Here is an 18,424-nt window from a genome sequence, read left to right as displayed (position 1 = left end):
CTCTCCACCCTCTCCGAGCTGGGCATCTCCGGCGCGGCTCACTCCTGGATTGCGTCCTACCTGACCGGTCGCTCCTACCAAGTGGCGTGGCGAGAAGCTGTCTCCGCACCACGTGCTCTCACCACTGGTGTCCCCCAACGCTCAGTTATAGGCCCTCTCCTTTTCTCCCTATACACCAAGTCACTTGGCTCTGTCATATCCTCACATGGTCTCTCCTATCATTGCTACGCTGACGATACACAACTAATCTTCTCCTTTCCCCCTTCTGATAACCAGGTGGCGAATCGCATCTCTGCATGTCTGGCAGACATATCAGTATGGATGACGGATCACCACCTCAAGCTGAACCCTGGCAAGACGGAGCTGCTCTTCCTCCCGGGGAAGGACTGCCCGTTCCATGATCTCGCCATCACGGTTGACAACTCCGCTGTGTCCTCCTCCCAGAGTGCGAAGAGCCTAGGCGTGACCCTGGACAACACCCTGTCGTTCTCCGCCAACATCAAGGCGGTGACCCGCTCCTGCAGGTTCATGCTCTACAACATTCGGAGAGTACGACCCTGCCTTACACAGGAAGCGGCACAGGTCCTAATCCAGGCACTTGTCATCTCCCGTCTGGACTACTGCAACTCGGCTTGGCTGGCCTCCCTGCCTGTGCCATTAAACCCCTACAACTCATCCAGAATGCCGCAGCCCGTCTGGTGTTCAACCTTCCCAAGTTCTCTCACGTCACCCCCCTCCTCCGCACACTCCACTGGCTTCCAGTTGAAGCTCGCATCCGCTACAAGACCATGGTGCTTGCCTATGGAGCAGTGAGGGGAATGGCACCTCTGTACCTTCAGGCTCTGATCAGTCCCTACACCCAAACGAGGGCATTGCGCTCATCCACCTCTGGCCTGCTGGCTCCCCTTCCTCTGCGGAAGCATAGTTCCCGCTCAGCCCAGTCAAAACTGTTCGCTGCCCTGGCACCCCAATGGTGGAACAAGCTCCCTCACGACGCCAGGACAGCGGAGTCACTCACCACCTTCCGGAGACATTTGAAACCCCACCTCTTTAAGGAATACCTGGGATAGGATAAAGGAATCCTTCTACCCCCCCAATTGTAAAGTGGTTATCCCACTGGCTATAGGGTGAACGCACCAATTTGTGAGTCGCTCTGGCTAAGAGCGTCTGCTAAATGACGTTAATGTGCCCTTGAGCAAGGCACTTAACCCTAATTGCTCCTGTAAGTCGCCCTGGATAAGAGCGTCTGCTAAATGACTAAAATGTAAATGATGTAAAATGTCCACTACCTAAAGGACTTCCAGCCAACTTGATACAACTGTGGGAAGCATTGGAGTCAACACCTTGTGTAGTCCATGCCCCAACGAATTTAGTCTGTTCTGAGGGCAAAAGGGGGTGCAATTCAATTCGGAGGGGTTCCTTATGTTTAGTAAACTCAGTGTATACAGCAAATCCCCGTATTGTATGGGACACCTTTAAATGTGCCTTTAGAGGACATGCAATTCAGTACTCATCTCAAAAACAAAAGCAATTTAGGTCAAAAGAGTTTATACTAACAAAGGAAATAGAAAGTCTAACAGAACAGATAGATGGCAATAAAAACTGTAACATAGAGGCTCAGAATAAATTAGAGGAAAAACAAAAAGAAATGGAGAAACTTATTCAAGAAAGATCAAGTGTAATATATTATAAAAATAAAGCAAACTGGATGGAATATGGGGAAAAATGCACCAAATTATTTTGTTATCTTCAACATAGGAATGCTACCAAAAAGAATTTAATGAAATTGGTTACAATTGACGGAGTAACCCATGATTCACCAAATTATATCTTGAAGGAGGAAACAAGGTACTTTATGCATATGTTTTCGTTTCAGTCGCCTCCATCTCCTCTAACTGAAGCTAATTGTAGAGATTTTTTTTCTATTGATAATGTAAAATTAACAGCCAAACAGAAAGAAGGTGAAATTACAGAGGAGGAACTTCTGGATGCAATTAAAGACTTTAAGTCTGGGAAAACTCCAGGGCTGGATGGCATACCAGTTGAAGTATACCAAAACCTTTTTGATATACTAAGAGGACCGCTATTAGCATGTTTTAACCACTCCTATGTAAATGGTAGATTATCTGACTCTCAAGAAGAAGATCTCATTATTACTGAAACAGGATACAAGTGGAAAATATAAAGATCCAGCCCACTAAAACAATTGGAGGCCCCTTACACTTCAGTGTTGTGATGCAAAAATTCTAGCAAAATGTATAGCGCATAGAATTAAAAAGGTATTGTCGGATATTATTCATTCTAATCAGAAAGGTTTTTTACATGGAAGATACATTGGAGATAATATAAGGCAAGTATTGGAAACAATAGAACATTATAGAAAATCTGAGAAACCAGGCCTGCTATTCATAGCAGACTTCGAAAAGGCATTTGATAAAGTACGACTGGGGTTTATATATAAATGCCTGGAGCATTTCAATTTTGGTGAATCTCTTATAAAATGGGTCAAAATCATGTATAGTAACCCTAGGGGTAAAATAGTAAATAATGGCTATTTCTCATAAAGTTTTAAACTGTCAAGAAGAGTAAAACAAGGTTGTCCACTATCGGCATATCTATTTATTATGGCCATCAAAATGTTAGCTATTAAAATCAGATCTAACAATAATATCAAGGGGCTAAAAATCCAGGGTTTAAAAACAAAGGTGTCATTGTACGCAGATGATTCATGTCTTCTTTTAAATCCACAACTTGAATCCCTCCACAGCCTCATAGAGGATCTAGATACATTTTCTGACCTCTCTGGATTACAACCAAATTATGATAAATGTACTATATTACATATTGGATCACTAAAAAATACAATTTTTACATTACCATGTAGTTTACCAATAAAATGGTCTGATGTTGATGTGGATATACTCGGAATACAGTGGGGGAAAAAAGTATTCAGTCAGCCACCAATTGTGCAAGTTCTCCCACTTAAAAAGATGAGAGAGGCCTGTAATTTTCATCATAGGTACACGTCAACTATGACAGACAAATTGAGAAAAAAAAATCCAGAAAATCACATTGTAGGATTTTTTAAGAATTTATTTGCAAATTATGGTGGAAAATAAGTATTTGGTCACCTACAAACAAGCAAGATTTCTGGCTCTCACAGACCTGTAACTTCTTCTTTAAGAGGCTCCTCTGTCCTCCACTTGTTACTTGTATTAATGGCACCTGTTTGAACTTGTTATCAGTATAAAAGACACCTGTCCACAACCTCAAACAGTCACACTCCAAACTCCACTATGGCCAAGACCAAAGAGCTGTCAAAGGACACCAGAAACAAAATTGTAGACCTGCACCAGGCTGGGAAGACTGAATCTGCAATAGGTAAGCAGCTTGGTTTGAAGAAATCAACTGTGGGAGCAATTATTAGGAAATGGAAGACATACAAGACCACTGATAATCTCCCTCGATCTGGGGCTCCACGCAAGATCTCACCCCGTGGGGTCAAAATGATCACAAGAACGGTGAGCAAAAATCCCAGAACCACACGGGGGGACTTAGTGAATGACCTGCAGAGAGCTGGGACCAAAGTAACAAAGCCTACCATCAGTTACACACTACGCCGCCAGGGACTCAAATCCTGCAGTGCCAGACGTGTCCCCCTGCTTAAGCCAGTACATGTCCAGGCCCGTCTGAAGTTTGCTAGAGTGCATTTGGATGATCCAGAAGAGGATTGGGAGAATGTCATATGGTCAGATGAAACCAAAATAGAACTTTTTGGTAAAAACTCAACTCGTCGTGTTTGGAGGACAAAGAATGCTGAGTTGCATCCAAAGAACACCATACCTACTGTGAAGCATGGGGGTGGAAACATCATGCTTTGGGGCTGTTTTTCTGCAAAGGGAACAGGACGACTGATCCGTGTAAAGGAAAGAATGAATGGGGCCATGTATCGTGAGATTTTGAGTGAAAACCTCCTTCCATCAGCAAGGGCATTGAAGATGAAACGTGGCTGGGTCTTTCAGCATGACAATGATCCCAAACACACCACCCGGGCAACGAAGGAGTGGCTTCGTAAGAAGCATTTCAAGGTCCTGGAGTGGCCTAGCCAGTCTCCAGATCTCAACCCCATAGAAAATCTTTGGAGGGAGTTGAAAGTCTGTGTTGCCCAGCGACAGCCCCAAAAACATCACTGCTCTAGAGGAGATCTGCATGGAGGAATGGGCCAAAATACCAGCAACAGTGTGTGAAAACCTTGTGAAGACTTACAGAAAACGTTTGACCTGTGTCATTGCCAACAAAGGGTATATAACAAAGTATTGAGAAACTTTTGTTATTGACCAAATACTTATTTTCCACCATAATTTGCAAATAAATTCATTAAAAATCCTACAATGTGATTTTCTGGATTTTTTTCTCTCATTTTGTCTGTCATAGTTGATGTGTACCTATGATGAAAATTACAGGCCTCTCTCATCTTTTTAAGCGGGAGAACTTGCACAATTGGTGGCTGACTAAATACTTTTTTTCCCCACTGTACATATCCCAAGTGAAATAAATGATCTCACTCCAATACATTTTAATAGAAAGTTAACAAAAATTGATCTTACTACCATAGAATGGTACAGTAAATACCTGTCAATTTGTGGAAAAATCACCCTGATTAACTCTTTAGTATTATCCCAGTTTACGTATTTGCTCATGGTCTTGCCTATGCCTAGCGAACAGTTCTTTAAATTATATGAAAAAAAAATATTCCATTTTATTTGGAACGGCAAGCCAGACAAAATTAAACGGGCCTATTTATATAATGAATATGAATTCTGAGCACAGAAATTATTAAATATTAAGCATTAGAACTCTCACTAAAAGCTTCAGTCATACAAAAGTTATACTTAAATCCGAACTGGTTCTCTAGAAAATTAGTAAGATTGTCTCAGCCCATGTTCAAGAATGGCCTTTTCCCCTTTATTCAGATTACAAACTCTCACTTTCGGTTATTTGAAAATGAAATAATCTCCAAAATATCGCTATTTTTAAAACAAGCCATAGAAAATTGGTTGCAGTTTCAGTTTAATCCACCAGAAAAGACAGATCAAATAATACAACAAATATTGTGGTTAAACTCAGATATATAAATGGATAAAAAAAATTAAAAAATTCGATAGAAAATGTATAATCTTTGTAAATGATATCATAAATAGGACTGGTGGAGTTATGTCACAAATGCAGCTAACAAAAATATATGTAAATGTCTATTCTACCCAAAATTACAACCAACTAATTGCAGTTTACCGCAAAAAAGGAAGAGGCCAGTGGAAGGGGGACAAAGTAAGGAACTTGTCTGTCGGCCTTGCATTAAAGACCAATATTGGTTAAAGAAAATTGTGATGAATAAAAAAGTATACCAGTTTCATTTAAGGTTTTCGATGTACCGATTCCATGGCACATGGTTTATGAACCGATACGCAAAACAATGCCGGATTCAAAACATATAATTGTTCAATTTCAATTAGTACACAAAATTCTTGCACCCAATATAATGTTATATACAGTGCATTCGGAAAGTATTGAGACCCCTTGACTTTTTCCACATTTTGTTACGTTACAGCCTTATTCTAAATGGATTAAATTGTTTTTTTCCTTCATCAATCTACACACAATACCCCATAATAACAAAGCAAAAACAGGTTTTTAGATTTTTTTGCAAATGTATTACATATAAAAAACTGGAAATATCACATTTACATAAGTATTCAGACCCTTTACTCAGTATTTTGTTGAAACACCTTTGGCAGTGATTACAGCCTCGAGTCTAAAGGGTATGATGCTACAAGCTTGGCATACTGGTATTTGGGGAGTTTCTCCCATTCTTCTCTGCAGATCCTTCAAGCTGACAGGATGGGGAGCGTCGCTGCACAGCTATTTTCAGGTCTTGAATCAGGTTCAAGTCCGGGCTCTGGTTGGGCCACTCAAGGACATTCAGAGACTTGTCCCGAAGCCACTCCTGCATTGTCTTGGCTGTGTGCTTAGGGTCGTTGTCCTGTTGGAAGGTGAACCTTTGCTCCAGTCTGAGGTCCTGAGTGCTCTGGAGTAGGTTTTCATCAATGATCTCTCTGTACTTTGCTCCGTTCATCTTTCCCTCGATCCTGACTAGTTTCCCAGTCCCTGCCGCTGAAAAACATCCCCACAGCGTTATGCTGCCACCACCATGCTTCACCGTAGGGATGGTGCCAGGTTTCCTCCAGACATGACGCTTGGAATTCAGGCCAAAGAGTTCAATCTTGGTTTCATCAGACCAGAGAATCTTGTTTCTCATGGTTTGAGAGTCCTTTAGGTGCCTTTTGGCAAACTCCAAGCGGGCTGTCATGTGCCTTTTACTGAGGAGTGGCTTCTGTCTGGCCACTCTACCATAAAGGCCTGATTGGTGGAGTGCTGCAGAGATGGTTGTCCTTCTGGAAATTTATCCCATCTCCACAGAGGAATTATGGAGATCTGTCAGAGTGACCATCGGGCCCTTTCCCCTGATTGCTAAGTTTGGCCGGGCGGCCAGCTCTAGGAAGAGTCTTGGTGGTTCCAAACTTCTTCCATTTAAGAATGATGGAGGCCACTGTGCTCTTGGGGACCTTCATTGCTGCAGAAATGTTTTGGTATCCTTCCCCAGATCTGTGCCTCGACACAATCCTGTCTCGGAGCTCTATGGATAATTCCTTCGAGCTCATGGCTTTTTTTTTGCTCTGACATGCACTGTCAGCTGTGGGACCTTATATAGATACAGTAGGGAGAACAAGTATTTGATACACTGCCGGTTTTGCAGGTTTACCTACTTACAAAGCATGTAGAGGTCTGTAATTTTTATCATATGTACATTTCAACTGTGAGAGACGGTATCTAAAACAAAAATCCAGAAAATCACATAGTTTGATTTTTAAGTAATGAATTTGCATTTATTGCATGACATAAGTATTTGATACATCAGAAAAGCAGAACTTAATATTTGGTACAGAAGCCTTTGTTTGCAATTACAGAGATCATACGTTTCCTGTAGGTCTTGACCAGGTTTGCACACACTGCAGCAGGGATTTTGGCCCACTCCTCCATACAGACCTTCTCCAGATCCTTCAGGTTTCGGGGCTGTCGCTGGGCAATACGGACTTTCAGCTCCCTCTAAAGATTTTCTATTGGGTTCAGGTCTGGAGACTGGCTAGGCCACTCCAGGACCTTGAGAAGCTTCTTACGGAGCCACTCCTTAGTTGCCCTGGCTGTGTGTTTCGGGTCGTTGTCATGCTGGAAGACCCAGCCACGACCCATCTTCAATGCTCTTACTGAGGGAAGGAGGTTGTTGGCCAAGATCTCGCGATACATGGCCCCATCCATCCTCCCCTCAATACGGTGCAGTCGTCCTGTCCCCTTTGCAGAAAAGCATCCCCAAAGAATAACGTTTCCACCTCCATGCTTCACGGTTGGGATGGTGTTCTTGGGATTGTACTCATCCTTCTTCTTCCTCCAAACATGGCGAGTGGAGTTTAGACCAAAAAGCTCTATTTTTGTCTCATCAGACCACATGACCTATGACAGACAAATTGAGAAAAAAAAATCCAGAAAATCACATTGTAGGATTTTTTATGAATTTATTTTCAAATTATGGTGGAAAATAAGTATTTGGTCACCTACAAACAAGCAAGATTTCTGGCTCTCACAGACCTGTAACTTCTTCTTTAAGAGGCTCCTCTGTCCTCCACTCGTTACCTGTATTAATGGCACCTGTTTGAACTTGTTATCAGTATAAAAGACACCTGTCCACAACCTCAAACAGTCACACTCCAAACTCCACTATGGTCAAGACCAAAGAGCTGTCAAAGGACACCAGAAACAAAATTGTAGACCTGCACCAGGCTGGGAAGACTGAATCTGCAATAGGTAAGCAGCTTGGTTTGAAGAAATCAACTGTGGGAGCAATTATTAGGAAATGGAAGACATACAAGACCACTGATAATCTCCCTCGATCTGGGGCTCCACGCAAGATCTCACCCCGTGGGGTCAAAATGATCACAAGAACGGTGAGCAAAAATCCCAGAACCACACGGGGGGACCTAGTGAATGACCTGCAGAGAGCTGGGACCAAAGTAACAAAGCCTACCATCAGTAACACACTACGCCGCCAGGGACTCAAATCCTGCATTGCCAGACGTGTCCCCCCTGCTTAAGCCAGTACATGTCCAGGCCCGTCTGAAGTTTGCTAGAGTGCATTTGGATGATCCAGAAGAGGATTGGGAGAATGTCATATGGTCAGATTAAACCAAAATATAACTTTTTGGTAAAAACTCAACTCATCGTGTTTGGAGGACAAAGAATGCTGAGTTGCATCCAAAGAACACCATACCTACTGTGAAGCATGGGGGTGGAAACATCATGCTTTGGGGCTGTTTTTCTGCAAAGGGACCAGGACGACTGATCCGTGTAAAGGAAAGAATGAATGGGGCCATGTATCGTGAGATTTTAAGTGAAAACCTCCTTCCATCAGCAAGGGCATTGAAGATGAAACGTGGCTGGGTCTTTTAGCATGACAATGATCCCAAACACACCGCCTGGGCAACGAAGGAGTGGCTTCGTAAGAAGCATTTCAAGGTCCTGGAGTGGCCTAGCCAGTCTCCAGATCTCAACCCCATAGAAAATCTTTGGAGGGAGTTGAAAGTCCGTGTTGCCCAGCGACAGCCCCAAAACATCACTGCTCTAGAGGAGATCTGCATGGAGGAATGGGCCAAAATACCAGCAACAGTGTCTGAAAACCTTGTGAAGACTTACAGAAAACGTTTGACCTGTGTCATTGCCAACAAGGGGTAAATATAACAAAGTATTGAGAAACTTTTGTTATTGACCAAATACTTATTTTCCACCATAATTTGCAAATAAATTCATAAAAAATCCTACAATGTGATTTTCTGGATTCTTTTTTCTCAATTTGTCTGTCATAGTTGACGTGTACCTATGATGAAAATTACAGGCCTCTCTCATCTTTTTAAGTGGGAGAACTTGCACAATTGTTGGCTGACTAAATACTTTTTTTCCCCACTGTATGTCATGCAATAAAATGCAAATTCATTACTTAAAAATCACACAATGTGATTTTTCTGGATTTTATAGACCTCTACATGCTTTGTAAGTAGGAAAACCTGCAAAATCGGCAGTGTATCAAATATTTTTTCTCCCCACTGTATGTGTGTGCCTTTCCAAATCATGTCCAATCAATTTAATTTACCACAGGTGGACTCCAATCAAGTTGTAAAAACATCTCAAGGATGATCAATGGAAACAGGATGCCCCTGAGCTCAATTTTGAGTCTCATAGCAAAGGGTCTGAATATTGATGTAAAAAAGATTCTAAAAACCATTTTTTCGCTTTGTCAATATGGGGTATTGTGTGTAGATTGATGAGAAAAAAATCATATTTAATCAATTTTAGAATAAGGCTGTAACGTAACAAAATGTGGAAAAAGTCAAGGGGTGTGAATACTTTCCGAATGCACTGTATATGGGGATACAACCTTCCTAGCTCTGCAGATTTTTCTGCGAAGAGACAGAGTCATTAGATTTTTTATTTTGGTACTGTCCACATGTAGCTTGTTTTGGTCACAGATCCAGGAATGGCAACATTTACCTGGAGCTAACTTTGCAGATAGCACTACAGGGTGATTTGAAAAGTCATAGTCAATCGATCAATAATATAATAACACTTTTAACAAAAAATTTTATCTTTAATTTACAATCTGTAGAAACTATGAGAATAGAAAGGTTCAGAACTTTTATGAAACATCACAGCATAGTTGAAAAATATATGGCAAATAGAAATCCAATATGGAGGGTGTTAAGAGATAAGGAGGGGTTGAATGGCGCTGAAGGGTGGGACAAATAACAAGATAACTCATGTAAAATATACTGTGTCCATGAAATGCATATAGGTTCAGAACTTTTGTGAAACAGCATAGGTAAAAATATATGGCAAATAGAAATAGATGGACATCAGAAATAGATGAGAGAGGTTGAGGGTAGAGGAAGGGCAGGACTAAAAACAAACAAAATGTAATCCCTTCCGGACACTTGCGAAAGTATTCACCCCCCATGGCATTTTATTTTGTTGCCTTACAACCTGGAATTAAAATGACGTTTTTGGGGGGTGGTATCATTTGATTTACACAACATGCCTACCACTTTGAAGATGCAAAATATTTTTTGGTGGGAAACAAACAAGAAATAACTATTCACCCCCCATAAATTAACATTTAACAAGGCACACCTGTTAATTGAAATGTATTCCAGGTGACTACCTCATGAAGCTGGTTGAGAGAATGCCAAGAGTGTGCAAAGCTGTCATCAAGGCAAAGGGTGGCTACTTTGAGGAATCTCAAATATAAAATACGTTTTGATTTGTTTTTACACTTTTTTGTTAACTACATGATTCCATATGTGTTTTTTCATAGTTTGGATGTCTTCACTATTATTCTACAATGTAGAAAATTTTTAAAATAAAGAAAAAGGTTTGGACACACCTACTCATTCAAGGGTTTTCTTTATTTTTACTATTTTTTACATTGTAGAACAATAGTGAAGACATCAAAACTATGAAATAACACATGGAATCATGTATTAACCAAAAAAGTGTTAAATAAATCAAAATATATTTTATATTTGAGATTCTTCGAATAGCTACCCTTTGCCTTGATGACAGCTTTGCGCACTCTTGGCATTCTCTCAACCAGCTTCATGAGGTAGTCACCTGGAATACATTTCAATTAACAGGTGTGCCTTCTTAAAAGTTAATTGGTGGAATGTATTTCCTTCTTAATGCGTTTGAGCCAATCAGTTGTGTTGTGACAAGGTACGGGGGTATACAGAAGATAGCCCTATTTGGTAAAAGACCAAGTCCATATTATGGCAAGAACAGCTGAAATAAGCAAAGAGAAATGATAGTCCATCATTACTTTAAGACATAAAGGTCAGTCAGTACCATTTTTAAACCTTTTTTCTATCAATTAATATATTTGACATATGTCTTTTCTGGTGGATTAGTCAATCATTAATCATCACATCTTGTTTGCTTTTGGGATTTTATTGGGGGTAATTATTGTTTCAGGATATGAAAAGTCCATCTTGCTCTGATATTATTCATGGCTGTAGACATTTACATTTACATTTTAGTCATTTAGCAGACGCTCTTATCCAGAGCGATTTACAGTTAGTGAGTGCATACATTTTCATACTGAAGACTAATCCATATCAGGGAAAACCCAGTTAAATGTGTTGATTGGTCCATACCAATAACTGTAAACTTTTTATAGATTATTTTATTCAGATGGGTAATCAGTTGTATATTGAATACATTTATTAAATATCAATCTTTAGTGTCAACTGAACTTTTTGTATTTATTTATTTAACCTTTATTTAACCATGTAAGCCAGTTGAGAACAAGTTCTCATTCACAACTGCGAACGATTAGTTACCGGAGTGTAACTCCAGTTCTATGAGTGGAGCGGAGCCCCATAGGGGAGCTCTGCTCCTATTGGTTTACCCTCTGCCCTAAGGCAGCATCAGCCTGAGACAAAATTATGCACACACCTACAGCCAATAGGAGTACAGGTGTCCCTATAAGAGGGGATGCCTCCCCTCAATCAGCCTCCCGAGATATTTTTCTTCAGCGAGACTAGAGAGGGTCGGCAGGGCCTTAAGTCCTATGGGGCTCCGCTCCACTCATAGAACTGGAGTTACACTCCGGTAACTAATCGTTCTATATCGTGGAGCTCCGCCCCATAGGGGAGCTCTGCTCCTATTGGTTTAAGGCGGAGCGTAGCGCTCCAAAATGTACTCCCTGCCGAGCCCAACACTTCCCATCGAAACGAAAAGGTCAGGCCTAGCAATGGCTGCGACCAAGTCCCGCAGTACTGCAACTAAAAAAAACCTACGGGCGTCACAATGTACCGCGTCATCGGTTAAAGACCCGCCCCACCTAGTCCAATGGCAATGCCAATGACTAGTGGGCAGATCACCAGAATAGAAGCCATACTACACTGTACTAGCAGATAGATGTGCCTCAATATCCTGTGAAAACACTACCGACCACTAATGGAATGACACAAAGTGTCACTCTACATTGTGAACGCGGTAGACCGCCCCACTCACTCAATGGAATCCCAAGATTAGTGGGCAGGAACAAAACATGAGTCATACTAAACTGAACAAGCAGATAGATGACCTCACATTCTGTCAATCAACACATGCCTCTACTGTACTGAACCTGTCAGTCAGGAGTCATGCCACAAAATATGTTTTCTTATCCAAAGCGGACCTGATGGAAACCTTGTCCATAGTCCTACTTTTTCCTCTCTTCCTAGCTCAAGATCTCCCTTCAGCTATGCTGAGTACAGACCGAGCCAAAGAGTTAGAAAACACATCTGTCAAAAACACGTCTTCCTAACCAAAGCGGACCTGATGGAAACCTGTGTCCACAGTCCTGCTTCTCCTCTCTTTCTTGCTCAAGATCTCCCTTCAGCCACGCTGAGTACAGATCGAGCCAGAGAATTAGAAGACATATCTAAGAGATGGAAACTGATAAAGGGAGACGGCGTCGACCAGGATGCTGCTCTACAGATATCCTCTACCCCTGTTCCTCTGAAAAGGGCAGTAGAAGCCGCTACTCCACGAGTGGAGTGAGCTCTGATACCCTGAGGCAATTGCCGCCCTGCTGCCTCATAAGCTGTCTCAATGCCTTCACAAAGCCAGTGAGACAACCTCTGTTTTGAAAGTGGTCTACCTAGTGCAGCCGCACCGTGACACACAAACAACTGAGGCGATGACCTAATCGCTGCTGTGCGCTCGACGTAACATGCCAAAGCGCGTACCGGGCACAGGCGATGGAGCTTTTCCTCACTCCTCTCTCTATGAGGAGGAGGAGAAAAAGCCCACAACTCCACGGTCTGTGACCTATATGAACTCTTAATAACCTTTGGCACAAATGCCGGGTTAGGACGTAACACTGCTCTGCTCAGGTCACCATTGATGGCCAAGCAGTCAGGTCTCGTCGAAAGAGCACACAAATCACTGACCCGCTTAGCTGTAGTCAAAGCGAGCAACAGTGCTGTCTTTATAGACAGCATCTTGAGGGGTATTTGATTCAATGGCTTGAACGGCGACTTACATAGCGCTTCAAGTACCAAAGCCAAATCCCACTGAGGAAGCGTGACTCTAGGTGTTGGCCTAAGTCGCCGCGTTCCTAATAGGAAGCGTTTCACTAGAGGGTGGCTAAAGACATTGTCTCTGCCAAAACCCTCATGACAAGCTGAAATCGCTGCTGCAAACACTCTAATCGTGGCAGGCGATTTTTGCTTATCAAACATGAGCTGTAGAAAAGAGAGAATACTCTCCACCTGACAGCTCATGGGGTCTACACCTTGTGTGACACACCATCGTGAAAACACGTTCCATCTACTGGCATACATCTTAGAAGTGGAACTGGCACGTGAACCCTGTATGGTCCTGATCACTGCATCAGATAACCCACGGCGCTCTAGCCTGTCCCTCTCAGCAGCCAGGCCTTCAGTGGTTGGCCGATTATGGACAATTTCCCTATCGTGCCAGCCGCCTGAGACAACGTGTCCCGTCGATGTGGAATTGGCCAAGGTGGCGCAATCAACATCTGACTCACCTCCGCAAACCAAGGAGCCCCCGGGCGATCGGGCGCTATCAGTATCACTGACAGCCCCCCTGACCTCACCCTGGCTAGCAGTGGGAGAATGCAGGACAGCGGAGGGAATGCATACAGGAGAACTCTCGGCCACGGTTGGTGCGCAAAGCGTCCCTTCCCAGTGGGCGGTTCGTCCTGTTCCCTCAAAGAGAACCACAGAGGACATTGCGCGTTCACGCGTGACGCGAATAGGTCCACCTCGGCTCTCCCGAATTGTTCCCAAATCTGGAGAACAATGTCTGGATGCAGACACCACTCGTCGTCTCGAGGACCCCCTCTTGACATGAGGTCTGCTCCTACGTTCAAGTAGCCCGGAATGTGTCCTGCTCTCAATGAGCGAAGGTGCTTGTGAGCCCACAGCCACAATTCCTCTGCCGCCCGATGGAGAGCAGGAGACCTGACTCCTCCCTGGCGATTTATGTGGGCTACTGTGGTCCGGTTGTCTGACCAGACCAGCACTTCGCGACCCCGAAGGGTAGACGCGAAGTGGGTCAGAACCAGTCGAACCGTTTCCAACTCCAGGAGGTTGATGTGACGACCTGATTGAGGCCACACACCTCCTATCGCTTGTGTCTGACATGTCCCTCCCCATCCCGTCAGGGACGCATCCGTGAATACTGGGATGTGAGAGGACACCTTTCCTATCGGGACTCCTTGCGTGAGAACGCGCGAGTTTCTCCAATAGTTTAGGTCTGCACTGAGCGAGAGGGGAACCACCACCAATCAATGACGTTGACGCAATGGGTCTAGTCTTAGTTGGGCGAACCATCGCTGCATCCTGCGCATATGCAGGAGTCCCAGCGGAACCACAGAGTGGGCTGACGACATGAGACCCAAAAGTAACATGATCGACAGCGCCGTCACCATGTGATTCGGACGACACTTCCTTAGGGCTAGCAACAAGGCTACCCTTCGGGGGTCCGAAATTCGAGCCCTCATCCTCACAGTGTCTAGCTGTATCCCCAGGTAGACAATCTGATGAGTGGGCCAGGGCGCGCTCTTTTCCAATTCACAGCAAACCCCAGACTTGTGAGATGCATCACTGTCTGTGTTGTGTGAGTGATCGCCAGCTCTGCTGACGGGGCGAGAACCAGTAGGTCGTCCAGGTAGGCTAGTAGCCGTATTCCCTGACGACGCAACGGTTCCAATGCCGCCTCCACACACTTGGAAAATGTGCGAGGTGCCAGGGCATACCCAAATGGCATCCTCGTGTATTCGTACGCCACCCCTTGAAAGGCGAACCGCAGAAACTTCCTGTGACGCGGCTGAACCGGCACATGAAAGTACGCGTCCTTTAGGTCTATGCTCGTACAAAATCCCCTCTCTGGACACATTCCAGCAGACGTTTTGTCGTTAGCATTCGGAAGGGCCGTTTGGTTATGCTCTCGTTGAGAATGCGTAAATCCAAAATCGGCCTCACTCCCCCCGTCTTTTTGGGCACTAGGAAATAAGGCGAATATAGCCCTTTGTTCCTTTGCTCCCGGGGAACTACTGTCACCGCCTCCTTCGCCAAAAGTTCCGTAATCTCTGTCATCAGAGCGGCCACTTTGTCTGGCGTTTTCATCACCGTCTCCACCACTCCCCTGAACGGGGGTGGGGTCCGGTGGAATTGGAGAGCATAACCCTTCTGCAACGTCTGTTCTAGCCAGCGTGAGAGGGTGCAGCTTCTTCGCCACTGCCAGCAATGCAGAGAAAGCGTCTGGGCCCGAAGCTGTGGTGCATCCAGTAGGAAGGACCTGTATTCCTCTATGGCCCTTACCGCCACTGTTCCCCAACATTGAAGTGGTGGAACAGCCCAAAGTGGGCCTCCCGTGAAAGGGAGAGGAACCATCAATGCGTTCTGAGAGAGAAAGAGGAGCAGGGACGTCGGTTAAACTCGTAACCGTTGTATTCCTGCCCTCCTTGAACGCATCGCGGGTCTGAATTGCGCTGACCGAGGTCACAGCCTGCGGCAGGGCACCATCCCCAGCAAGCGATTGCGTCATCTTAGGTGACTGCAATTCACTCTCAGAGCCCTTCACTACAGTACTCCTAGAAGTCTGTAGTATGAGGTCTCTATGAGGTATAACAAGGCGGCGCCTTGATACCTTCTTAACTTTCACCTTCTGTGTGTGTTCAACTCTGCACCCCTGGTGGGTTGATTCACACTCAGTGTGGTGAGTACTAGCTCGTTCTGTCAGGGGAGCCGATACGTTGGTTATACCCATAACCTTAGTAATCCGCCCCTCCGTGAACGTAGCATGGGTCTGAATCGCATTAACCGAGACCTTGGTCTGCGATAATGCGCCGTCCCCAGATAGCTGCTGTGTTGCAATGCCTGGGGGCGCTGATACTCTGGACACCTTCGTGACCGCGGTAATCGGGCCCTCCGTGAACGCAGCATGGGTCTGGCTCGTACTAGGGAAGACCTTAGTCTGTGCTAGTGCGCCATCCCCAACAAGCGGCTGCGTCCTCATGTCAGAATCTGACCGGGACTGCTGCCTGCTATGTAAAACACTTCTTATACGTGAAGTGTGATGTGACGACCTGATTGAGGTCTTATGGATACCTACTCTATGTGCCTGTTCAGCAACGCACCCTCGGTGGGCTGAACGGCTCTTAGAGTGGTAAGGAAGAGAGGGTGAGATTTGAACGCTCTCGGACGTATTATGGAAAAGGAGCTCTTTTTTGACAAAGTCAGGTGGAGCCAACTCTTTATTAAATACATCAACAAAGGCATTTACATCAACACCCATCCCTTCAACCGAAGGGTGGGGGGGAACAGTGGGCGCTTTTCGACACCATCGATGCGTCCTCCATCCACTCCCCCGCGTCCCGTCACGTACGCCTCCTCTTGCCTCCCTTGGAGGGCCAGGTCGACGTCCTCGTCACCTCCCTCGCCGGCTGTAGTGGGGCTACCGTAGCTGCTGGGAGGGCAGGGCCCGTTCCCTTGCTGCTTGTGACCGCCGGATGACGCCGATTACGCCGCCTCGCCGTAGACCCCTGTCTACTTGGAGGGGCGGAGGTAGGTGGCCTTTGAGATGGAGCGGGGCCAAGTCGTCCTGCCAACGTCAGGTGCTTGGCCAGCTGTTTCTTCTCCTCCTCTAGCTTAGAGAAACGCTCCGTCGCCTCTTTGACTGCGACCCCAAAGAGGCCGTCGTCAGAGAGGGGGGCGTTCAAAAGAGATGTCCTGTCTGCCTCTTTCATGGATGTCAAGGACAACCAGAGGTGTCGTTCCCCGACCACCGAAGTGGCCATGGACCTCCCCGCGCAGACTGCGGACGCCTGTGTCAGGTGGAGTATCTCCTCCACCTCCTCCGGTGCCAGCTCTGTCTTGCCCGTGGTTAAACGGGACAGGGAGGCCGCCAAGAGGGCAATGTTGTTAGCTGCTGCTACAGCTTGGGCTCCCAACCCAAAGGACTTCTCTAACAGCGAGGCTGTGAGTCGGTCCTTGTGGGATGGCAACGTGGCCTTCCTGGAAGAGGGCCAAGGGCTCGAACCCGGTACGAGATACGCCGCCATGGCGCTCTCTAACCTGGGGATTCCCTGACCCTGGAACCTTCCTTCCACTCTCGTGAATGGGAGATACGCTTTTACAGGCGAACGCGCGGCTAAAGGTGCCTCCCACGAGCCCTCAACGTATCTAGCCAAAGAAGGCATGGCAGGAGCCACTGGCTCTGCCGCCTTCCTTGGCCTGGAATAAGGACCGCCCTCCATCATATCAACCTCCGGTGCGGAGGGAAGAGGGGGCAGCCGTATTACCAGCCGTTGGGCAGCTCTCTCAATGAGACCCGGAAAATCCGATCTCAGAGAGGCTGCGGCGAAAGAGAGAGCTTCTGATCTCTCAGAGCTCGTATCCCCTTCGCTATAAGGACTACAAGCCCTCTCGCTCTCCAAAGGAAAGGGGGGCTTGAAAATATGAGGGATGGGGTCCGACTGTTCCATAGGAATGCCAGACTCCTCCTCAAAGTCCTTATCTTCCCCCGAGTCTGCACCGTCGGACGACGCCTCTGAAGCAGAGGCTAGTATCGACAGCACGTCCTCAAGGGGGATGTCCTCCCTGAAAAACGCCCTAACGCTGCTTCCTCTCCTTTAAAGAAAGGAGGCGCAGGAGGCGCAATTCGGGGGACTGCAGACGCCTTCCTTGGCATGCTGGGACCCCAAACACACGAAACACAGGTCGTGGTGGTCACCGGCCGCCATGGAAGTGCATCTGCACTGAGCTCTGAAAAGAGCTTTTGGGGGTGGAAAATCTCCCGGTGTGCTCATTTAGACGACGTTGATGACTGGAATATCAACGGCGTTTTTCTCGTCCTGAGTCTTGTGCTTTGTCTCTTCTTGGCTCTTCAGTCTAGTCATCCAGTCGCTGAAGAAAAAGGGAGGCTGATTGAGGGGAGGCATCCCGTCTTATAGGGACACCTGTACTCCTATTGGCTGTAGGTGTGTGCATAATTTTGTCTCAGGCTGATGCTGCCTTAGGGCAGAGGGTAAACCAATAGGAGCAGAGCTCCCCTATGGGGCGGAGCTCCACGATATAGAACTGGCCAAGATAAGGCAAAGCAGTGCGATAAAAACAACAACAACACATAGTTACATATGGGATAAACAAAACTTCCTGGTAACTTAAAAAATAAACATCCTAACCACATAAAAAAATACTATTCATGGATTGCACATCTTGCTTTGAACGTTTGTTTCAGGACTGTGCCCAAC

The 18,424-nt window shown here is 45.5% G+C and overlaps 1 pseudogene; it reads right to left on the bottom strand.

Annotated features, from left to right (window-relative positions):
• Window positions 1-18,424, bottom strand: part of LOC121538949 — a 77,449-nt pseudogene that overhangs the window by 25,064 nt on the left and 33,961 nt on the right.

The sequence above is a fragment of the Coregonus clupeaformis genome, chromosome 34 (assembly GCF_020615455.1).
Source record: "Coregonus clupeaformis isolate EN_2021a chromosome 34, ASM2061545v1, whole genome shotgun sequence".
NCBI lineage: Eukaryota > Metazoa > Chordata > Actinopteri > Salmoniformes > Salmonidae > Coregonus > Coregonus clupeaformis.
This window is presented reverse-complemented; position numbering and strand designations above follow the sequence as displayed.